The sequence below is a fragment of the Capricornis sumatraensis genome, chromosome 16 (genome assembly GCF_032405125.1).
Source record: "Capricornis sumatraensis isolate serow.1 chromosome 16, serow.2, whole genome shotgun sequence".
NCBI classification, from domain to species: domain Eukaryota; kingdom Metazoa; phylum Chordata; class Mammalia; order Artiodactyla; family Bovidae; genus Capricornis; species Capricornis sumatraensis.
Genome location: NC_091084.1, coordinates 2,875,732 through 2,887,009, shown reverse-complemented (window position 1 = coordinate 2,887,009; position 11,278 = coordinate 2,875,732).

Genomic DNA, 11,278 nt, shown 5'->3' with positions numbered 1-11,278 from the left:
CCTGATGGACTACAGTCCATGGGGTGGCAAAGCTTTGGATATGACTTAGGGATAAACAAATCTCCATGCTTACACTGATGTGAATATCTCCATATGTATATGTATAAGTGTATGTACTCTGTGCACTTATAAAACCACATTTATTGTATAAAATTTAATCTTCACAGTAAGAAATACTGGTAACTTCATTTTTTTTTTTTTACAGAGACAGGTTATTATAAAGTAATTAACCTCCAATTAAAATAAATAAATTTATATTTAAAAATAAACAAATAAAATATTTTGTTACTTTAATTAAAAAAAGAAACAGGCTTATTATATTTAATTTTCTCAAAATTGTACATTTTTTATTGAGAGAAATTGAATTTTAACTAGTTCACTTCAAAAATCTTGTGATTCCAGAAAAAGGTTTTCAACTTCTCAATTCTTATAAATCCAGTTTGCAATTTCCTACATAGTAAATTAATTTATACAACTGAAAAATCTGGCATCTACTATTAACTGTTATAAATTTACCTTTCAGATTCCTGTTCACAATCAGCAAGGAGCCTTTTCAACTATCTCATAAAGACGTAGAAATGTCTTCAATCCAGTTGACCACCAAGGACAAAAATCTGCATTATTCCAAAAAATATATTTGATTTCACATGACTATGTCAGCCCATTTTCTTCACAGAATCTTCTAAATATTTCAGAAAATTGTTATTACTCACGTTGTAGAAATATTTTAAAAGAATTCCCCCAAAATTCCATATTACAAACAGGAATAATACTTTTCTGAGCTTAAGATAATTAAAACAGCACACAAATCTATGTCATTAAGTTAACAACTTTTTTGAAAAGGAAATTGCTCTAGTAACTAAACAGTTTTCCTGTAACTTCAATAAAGAATATATACTGCACAGCTTTTTCCCCTACCTTTTTCTATTGTGTTAGTATAGCAAAATAAATATACTGATATTTTAAGAGCTCATTATTGAAATAGTTATTGCAACTCCTAAAAATGGTATAATAAGTTTTAAAGATGATAGCATCATCTCCCTGACAGAGGCAAAGATCATGGGATCTTATACTTTCTAATCAGATAAACTAAGTCATTAATTTGGAGTGTGTCCAAGACTGACTCTTGCTTAATTATATTTCCTGTGATGTTCCACCAAATCTTAACAGAACATTTCTGTGTAAAGATACTGTTAGACCAATGAAATATTTGGGGTCAGGAAGATGTAACATGGAGAAAAAACATAGCTTCAGAACCATTATGGAACTTTTGCCAATAAAGAATAATAAAATATTAGCCCTGTCATTTTGCTGCAAGACAAATGAATTTATCACTTATTTCCCCAATTATCCATAGGAAAATTTTCTTTCTTTTTATCTAATACTTAATGTTTTCTGCCTGTAAGTGTGGGGCTGGGGATGATAAAATTGTATCTCCAGTTTAGTTGTAATAACTTTATTTATCCAATCTATTTTTTAATATATTGGGTAAATTTATCCAATAAATGTATTAGTTGCAACAAAGTTATTAATAAACATAAATGTTTTATTTATTTAGTTTATTGTTAATTAATAACTAATAAATAATTAGTTATTAATAAACTAATAAAGTTATTAGTTGCAATAACTCTTTTTATTGAATCCATCTTTATCGAGGGCCTACTTTGTGGCAGGCTCTATACTGTGAGCCAGAGAATAAAGCATCAGTAAAGGGAAAAAAAAAATAGTATAAAAGTGCTGCTGCATTCACGTTGTATATTATACAGCCAGTCATTTAAAAATTGAACAACTTCCCAGGTGGTGCTAGTGGTAAAATTCCCACCTGCCAATGCAGGATTCTTAAGAGGCCTGGATTCAATCCCCAGGTAAGGAAGATCCCCTGGAGAAGGAAATGGCAACTAACTCCAGTAGTCTTGCCTGGAGAATCCAATGGCTAGAGGAGCCTGACGGGCTACGTCCAGAGGGTCACAAACAGTCTGACACGACTGAAGTGACTTTGCACACACACAATAAGGTAATAATAATCTGTGATCCATGCTAATAAAAAATAAGCACAGGGAACTGTGATGGAAAATAAGAGGGAGAGTATATAGTGAACAATAATTAAAGGTCTTTATAAAGGTTAACAATATTCTAGCTGAGATACAACAGATGAAAAGCAACTATAATGAGAACAGTGTTACATGTCCTAAGCTCCAATGTAGGAAATAACCTAGAGAGTTGAGGATGCTGAAATATCATTGTGCCTGAAGTGAAGTAGAAAAGGAGAGGGCAGAACAAACTGAGGTTGAAGAGGTAGACAAGACAAGAACCCTGAAGAGCAGCACAGATCTTGGTTAGGAATTTGGATTTTGCTTATGTTTCTTTAAAATTACAGTGTGCTTCTCTAGTGGCTCAGACAGAAAAGAATTTGCCTGAAATGCAAAAGACCTGGGTTCGATCCCTGGGTCAGGAAGACTCCCTAGAAAAGAGACTGGCTACTTACTCTAGTATTATTGCCTGGAGAATTCCATGGACAGATAAGTCTGGTGGGTTCCAGTCCACAGGACTCAAAAAGACATGACTGAGTGACTAAGCATTCACTTACTTGCAAAGTAAGACAAGCAAGTTTTTAGTTAAGGGAAGAATCCACCCCATAAATATCTGAAAAATTAAGGTGGCAGAGCCTTTTGAGAAGTGCTAATAAATCCTATGCTACAGTACAATAATGCCAGAATATAAATATAAAGAACTATTTCATCCATCTGTGCTTCTGAAGTGAAAATGAAAGTGTTAGTCATTAAGTGGTGTCTGATTCTTTGTAACTCCATGGACTGGAGCCCACCAGGCTTCTCTGTCTATGGGATTCTCCAGGCAAGAATGCTGGAGTGGGTGGCCATTCCCTTCTCCAGGAGATATTGCCCACCCATGGATCAAACCTGCTTCTCTTATATCTCTTGCATTGGCAGGTGGGTTCTTTACCACTAGTGCCACCTGGGAAGCCCAAACACAGTTACTAAAATGGACATGAGTTTGAGCAAGCTCCAGGAAATGGTGAAGGACAAGGAAGCCTCCCATGCTGCAGTCCCTGGGGGTTGCAAAGAGTCAGACTCAGTGAATGACTGAACAACAGCAACGAAGCAGGAATTCAGTAGGAGAACAACAACAACAACAACAACAACAACAACAACAACAACAACAACAGGCATTATAGGAATAACTCTATAGAAGTCATTTTTTTTTTTCTCTAGATTCCTGTGATCTTCTGTCTCTGCTTTTCTTTCTGTCTTTAAGCAGACATAAACTCTTGAATTTTTCTAGGAATGAGCAACTGTCTATGAGATAATGAAACCCATTTTATGAGACTACATCCTCAACTGTAGTGAACTCTGGGAGTGTGTGATTACCCAAAATTCTCTTCAGTGAAACATGCATAAGTTGTTAGTTTCGAAAGTGTAAACCCAGTTTCTCTACCTAAAATCCGAAGAGGTACATTCCCCTGTCCTCCTGAAAACTAGATTAAAATATTTGATTAGAGTCTGACAAACAGGAGCATTATTGCAAGACTTTGGGTGGATATCCGTTACCTGAGACTAAACAATTCTGAGAGTCATATTGATTCTGTGGTCAAGAAAGTGGTGGCACTTTTGCAGTTTAGCCAGTGATAGCATGTTGCCATCAATAAGATGGCATCTCCCCATGCATCCCTGTCCTGTCCAGGTGTGCTTCTGAGAGTTATTAATTTTAACTCAGATTAGAATCTATGGTCCAAGTCCTTTCAGAGATCTTTAAGCCATTTATTTGCATATACTAAAAGTATATTTTTACAAGTAAAAGTATACTTGTTTTGTTTTAGCTGTTAAGTCATGTCCAACTCTTTTGCAACCCCATGGACTGTAACACACTGGCCTCCTCTGTCCATGAGATTTTCCAGTCAAGAACACTGACGTGGGTTTCCATTTCCTCCTCCTTCTCAGGGGATTTTCCAGACTCAGGGATCGAACCCATTTCTCCTGCATTGGCAGGCAGATTCTTTACCACTGAGCCACTTGTGTTAATCACTCAGTCATGTCCAACTCTTTGCGACCCCATGGACTGTAGCCTGCCAAGCTCCTCTGTCCATGGGATTCTCCAGGCAAGAATATTGCATTGGGTTGTCATTCCCCTCTCCCATGGATCTTCCCAAGGATTAAGTCCAGGTATCCAGATTGCAGGCAGATTCTTTACCATCTGAGCCACCAGGAAAGCACTGAACCACCTAGGAAGCCTATATATATATATATGCATGATTTTAATGTGTGTATATATATATATATAATATATATATATATATATATCATGCACACACACACACACACATATATATATATAAAATCATGCATATATATATATATATATATGCTTCCTAGGTGGTTCAGTGGTTTCCTGAATATATATATATATATATATATATATATATATATGCTGGTGCTGGAGAAGACTGTTGAGAGTCTCTTCGACTGTGAGGAGATCAAACCAGTCAATCCTAAAGGAAATCAACCTTGAACTTTCATTGAATGGACTGATGCTAAAGCTGAAGCTCCAGTACTTTGGTCACCTGATGCAAGGAGCCAATTCTTTGGCAAAGAGCCAACTCCTTGGAAAAGACCCTGATGCTGGGAAACATTCAGGGCAGGAAGAGAAGGGGACAACAGAGGATGAGATAGTTGAATTGTATCACAGACTCAATGGACATGAGTTTGAGCAAACTCCGGAAGATAGTGAAGAACAGAGAAGCCTGGCATGCTACAGTCCATGGGGTTGCAAAAGTCAGACACAACTTAGGAACGACAACAACAACAAAAAAAACACAATAAAGTTAAGATTATAATAACTGTGAATTTTAATATAAATAATATAGCAAAAATAGATGGTAAACTTTATCTTTTGCAGGAAGAGGAAAAAAAAAAAAAAAGAGAGACTCAGAAAAGATGAGCCAGAATATTAGAAAGTTGTGAAAAGAGAAACTAGGAAATGAATACTCTAGGATTCCTTTTTCCCCAAATACTTTATTTTGTTTTGAAATTTCACGGGCAGTGAACAACTGCATTTTAACAAGAAATCAAACTTGTTCTGACAGTATTCCTACATTTGACCAACAAATAGGTGATAAATACATCCAAAATCAATATTTTTGTAATGATGAATTACTATTATGGCTCTCTTCAGATTTCTGAATGCCAGCATCAGTATTCCTCTGACAAACAGTGTTCTCTTGGTCCTAAAAAACAGAAATTATCTTTAATACTTCACAAATTTTTAAATATATAGTTCATTTATTTTACTGTAGAGCTCAGGGAATTCTGCTCAGTGTTATGTGGCAATCTGGATGGAAGGGGAGTTTGGGAGAGAATGGATACATGCATATGCATGGCTGAGTCCCTTTGCTGTCCAATCCTGTTAATTAGCTATACTCCAATATAAAATAAAAAGTTTAAAAATATATTTATTTATTTGAGTGCACCAGGTATTAGTTGTGGCATGTAGGGTCTTTAGTTGCAGCATGGGAACCCTTAGTTGCTATATGTGGGATTTAGCTTCCTGACCAGGAATTGAACCTGGCATCTTGCATTGGGAGTGCACGTCTTAGCCACTGGATCATCAGGGAAACCCAACTCTTTATTCTACACCTTCAGAAATGCAAAGGTAAACCGTGTTGTGAAGAAATTCTGAATCAAAAGATGGTTTCAGAGGGGAAATTATGAAAGCAGCACAAAATAACATTATTTCTTATATGATAAACAGTTAAAATTATTCTCTGTTTTCATTACTTACCCTCTAAAGTCATCTTTTGACCCAGAACTTCACAGGAATTTTTAATTCTGTATTTCTGAGGATGTAGGATAAAGAATATAAGGTAAAAATTAGCATAGTATAAAATATAGACATTGATAGAAAAGGTCATAATCTGAGGTAGATATAAAAATATGCAGGGCATAAAGTATAAAATAACCAGAGAGATGTGAGAGACTCTGACGGAGAGGTGTTGCAATTACCATTCAAGCTGTGATATTTAAAAGTGTTTAGTATCACAACATAGAAGTCCATCAAAAGGAATTATGTTTAACAGGCAGATACATTCTTCAGATCAGTTCAGTAGCTCAGTTGTGTCCGACTCTTTGTGACTCCATGAATCGCAGCATGCCAGGCCTCCCTGTCCATCACCAACTCCTGGAGTTCACTCAGATTCAAGTTCATCGAGTCAGTGATGCCATTCAGCCATCTCATCCTCTGTCGTCCCCTTCTCCTCCAGCCCCCAATCCCTCCCAGCAACAAAGTCTTTTCCAATGAGTCAACTCTTTGCATAAGGTGGCCAAAGTACTGGAGTTTCAGCTTCAGCATCATTCATTCCAAAGAAATCCCAGGGCTGATCTCCTTCAGAATGGACTGGTTGGATTTCCTTGCAGTCCAAGGGACTCTCAAGAGTCTTCTACAACACCACAGTTCAAAAGCATCAATTCTTTGATGCTCAGCTTTCTTCACAGTCCAATTCTCACATCCATACATGACCACAGGATAAACCATAGCCTTGACTAGACGGACCTTAGTCGGCAAAGTAATGTCTCTGCTTTTGAACATGCTATCTAGGTTGCTCATAACTTTTCTTCCAAGGAGTAAACGTCTTTTAATTTCATGGCTGCAGTCACCATCAGCATTGATTTTGGAGCCCAAGAAGATAAAGTCTGAAACTGTTTCCACTGTTTCCTCGTCTATTTCCCATGGAGTAATGGGACTGGATGCCATGATCTTCGTTTTCTGAATGTTGAACTTTAAGTCAACTTTTTCTCTCTCCTCTTTCACTTTCCTCAAGAGGCTTTTTAGTTCCTCTTCACTTTCTGCCATAAGGGTGGTGTCTTCTGGATATCTGAGGTGATTGATATTTCTCCCGGTAATCTTGATTTCAGCTTGCATTTCACCCAGTCCAGCGTATCTCTTGATGTATTCTGCATATAAGTTAAATGAGCAGGGTGACAATAGACAGCCTTGACGTAATCCTTTTCCTATTTGGAACCAGTCTGTTGTTCCATGTCCAGTTCTAACTGTTGCTTCCTGACCTGCATACAGATTTCTCAAGAGGCAGGTCAGGTGGTCTGGTATTCCCATCTCTCTCAGAATTTTCCGCAGTTTATTTTGATCCACACAGTCAAAGGCTTTGGCATAGTCAATAAAGCAGAAATAGATGTTTTTCTGGCATTCTCTTGCTTTTTCCATGATCCAGCGGATGTTGACAATTTGATCTCTGGTTCCTCTGCCTTTTCTAAAACCAGCTTGATCATCTGGAAGTTCACAGTTCATGTATTGCTGAAGCCTGGCTTAGAGAATTTTGAGCATTACTTTACTAGCATGTGAGATGAGTGCAATTGTGCGGTAGTTTGAGCATTCTTTGGCATTGCCTTTCTTTTGGATTGGAATGAAAACTGACCTTTTCCAGTCCTGTGGCCACTGCTGAGTTTTCCAAATTTGCTGGCATATTGAATGCAGCACTTTGGCAGCATCATCTTTCAGGATTTGAAATAGCTCAACTGGAATTCCATCATCTCCACTAGCTTTGTTTGTAGTGATGCTTTCTAAGGCCCACTAGACTTCACATCCCAGGATGTCTGGCTCTAGATGAATGATCACACCATCGTGATTATCTGGGTCGTGAAGATCTTTTTTGTACAGTTCTTCTGTGTGTTCTTGCCACCTCTTCTTAATATCTTCTGCTTCTGTTAGGTCCAGACCATTTCTGTATTTTATCGAGCCTATCTTTGCATGAAATGTTCCCTTGGTATCTCTAATGTTCTTGAAGATATCTTTAGTCTTTCCCATTCTGTTCTTTTCCTCTATTTTTTTGCATTGATCGCTGAAGAAGGCTTTCTTATCTTTTCTTGCTATTCTTTGGAACTCTGCATTCAGATGCTTATATTTTTCCTTTTCTCCTTTGCTTTTCGCCTCTCTTCTTTTCACAGCTATTTGTAAGGCCTCCCCAGACAGCCATTTTGCTTTTTTGCATTTTTTTCCAGGGGGATTGTCTTAATCCCTGTCTCCTGTACAATGTCACGAACCTCATTCCATAGTTCATCAGGCACTCTATCTATCAGATCTAGGCCCTTAAATCTATTTCTCACTTCCACTGTATAATCATAAGGGATTTGATTTAGATCATACCTGACTGATTTGGCGGTTTTCCCTATTTTCTTCAATTTGAGTCTGAATTTGGTAGTAAGGATTTCATGATCTGAGCCACAGTCAGCTCCTGGTCTTGTTTTTATTGACTGTATAAAGCTTCTCCATCTTTGGCTGCAAAGAATATAATCAATCTGATTTCGTTGTTGACCATCTGTAGGAGATTTCTGGAGATTACAAGTGAAATGACATAAAACATACAAGACATACAAAAGACAGACAGGACACCACTCTGGCCAGAGGAACAACTGGGCAAACTAATTGCCATTTATTATTATAAAGCCCTCCTACGCAGAATTCCAGACTGTAAGAATAAGCCTTTTCAGTGCAGTGCAGGTGCATACATGTTATTGTATAGCAAAGGGGAGTGAAATCTCTGTCTCCTGAAGAGTCTGCCCAAAGCCCTCATCTCCTTCTTATCTCAAGAAGGGAATGCTCCCTCATTTGCAAGGGACCATTAAACTCAAGGCTGTGTCCAGACTCTTTGGCAGAACACCTCATATGCAAGGATGCTCAGCCAGAGCAGAGAGACCCATTTGCACGCACATCTCTGCTACCCTATTAACCCTTCACCATCTGGTGATGTCCATGTGTAGAGTCTTCTCTTGTGTTGTTGGAAGAGGGTGTTTCTATGACCAGTGCATTTTCTTGGCAAAACTCTATTATTCTTTGTCCTGCTTCATTCCACATTTTAAGGCCAAGTTTGCCTGTTACTCCAGGTGTTTCTTGACTTCCAACTTTTGCATCCCAGTCCCCTATAATGAAAAGGACATCTTTTTTAAGCGTTTGTTCTAAAAGGTAGTTGGCAGCAATGAAATGTATAAGTATTCATGTAAACGACTTTCAACAGGGTCATGTTACACATGAATTCTATGTCACTGGGACCAAAAAAAGCAGCCAGGTTGTAAAAAGGATCCACAGTGTTACATGAATGCATCTTCTAACCCGGGTAACTCCCAGATATGGCCACACCTATATAAACATGATGGTGAGGTAGGGCAGATGGACGGAAAGTATTCATAGGCTAGACTCATCAGTAGAATGATCTCAGCCACATCAACTGAAGGTCAACAAAGTTTTAAGTCATGGACTTCCTAAAAGAGATATTTTTTCTTACAGCAATAATGTCAGCTAACACATAAAATATCCGGGAGTAAGAACAGTAGCTGTCTATAAAGGATTTAAAAACATAGAATATGAAAAGCACTTATAAAATGGATAAGAAAAAGACAATGAAAACACCTATCCTCTTTATGGACAGGAGTTCTCAAGTCTCTAAAAATATAAAATTTTCCTAAATTATTATTTGTAAGTCAAATGTTGAAATGGAATTTTTGTGACTGGGCCTTTATTATGAAATTAACTTGACAACATACATGTGCAAAACAGACATAATTTTGAAAAAGAAGAGTAATGAAGAAGTTCTGGGCTTATTGGATTTCAAAATACTCTATAGATGAATTACAATTATACCATGCATTAAATACTTCATGACTGAAGAAATCAGTGGAACAAAATAAAATCAAGAGTTGCATTCACATAGATGTGGAATTTTGGAATACAGTAAAGTTTGGATTTCAAATCAGTGGTGAAAGATAATCATGCAGCTACCAAAAAAAATTCATTTAGAAAACAATAAAATACAATTCTTATTTAACTCCTTATTTATCAAAATAAATGCCTGATGGATAAAACATTTCATATAAAATATAAAACCACAAGAGTGCTAAAGTATGAATGTCTAAAAAATATGGAGTAATATTATGTTTAGGGAGAAATGTGCAAAACTTTTATTGATGAAACAAAAAGCACATAAAATATTCATAAACCTGACCAAGTAAATACCCCCCTCAAAAAAAATCTACATAGCCAAGAAAGAATTCTGTATAGCAAAAGAAATCCAGAATCAAATAACAGTCCAGAAAATTAAGTACATAGATAATGTTTTTTTTAAAGGATTATTTCCTTAGTATATAATTGCTCAGAGAAGTAAGTATGAAAAAGAAAATAATCAAAAATATTAATAGATAATTAAAGATAAATACATAGAACTTATAAAGACGCCCAAATTAATCCTATTTAAAGAATTTCAATTAAAGTACAAAAATGAATTAAAAATTCTTTAATGAACCATATTGTCATATCCCCAAAACTGATCACTGGTTATTAAGAAGTTAAACAGGAGATAGACTGTGGGCAGAAGTGTAGGTATGATTCATTTTGAAAATAACTATGAATATCAACATTTTCAACACATATTCCCTGTGATCCAAAATCTCTACTTCTGGAAACTAACATTTCTAAGAATACACAATCAAGAATTTACATATTTATTGCATAATTACACATCATAGGAAAAGATTTGAAATGACATGAAAAATACTGGATACACTAATTCAGGAATATTATGAGGAAAATCACATATTATAAGAATTACTGAGAATGAGTTAGATCTATACAGACTGTTATGGAAAGATCCTCACTGTGTTTAATAATAAAATGTAAATATTCAGACATTTTATACACAAAAACATAGATAAATATGCTTGTATTTGAACAAATTAATATTTGAATAATCTTAAGAAATAGACTTGTGACTACTGTGGGGAAGAACACTACGAAACACTGAAAGGGATGGATAGGAGGTTTGATTTGGTTTTACAGGTCATTTTACTAAGCTTTCAAGGAACAAATCATTCCAATTCTGTATGAATACTTCCTGTGAATATCAATTCAGTTTGTAACTTGCCTTTTTGCTTTCTTGCAGGTGTTTTTATTGAACAGAATCTCTTAATACATTCAAATTTATCATTCTCTCCTTCTTACCTTGTTTTGAACTATTTTGAAAGAAGGAATTTTCCACTTTTACTATGTCATATGGTTTCAAATTTTATCTATTATTATGCTTTCCTTTTACATTAAAAAGTGTCACAGAGAATTTCACATGTAATGCAACTGAAATTGAATACAGAGGACAATGTATATAATTAAATATTTTCACTAATAAAATAAAAAGAATGGACAAAAATGACGAGTAACATAAAAAATAAAACTAAGTCTCAGAAAATAATTTTAAAGATAACTGAATAAA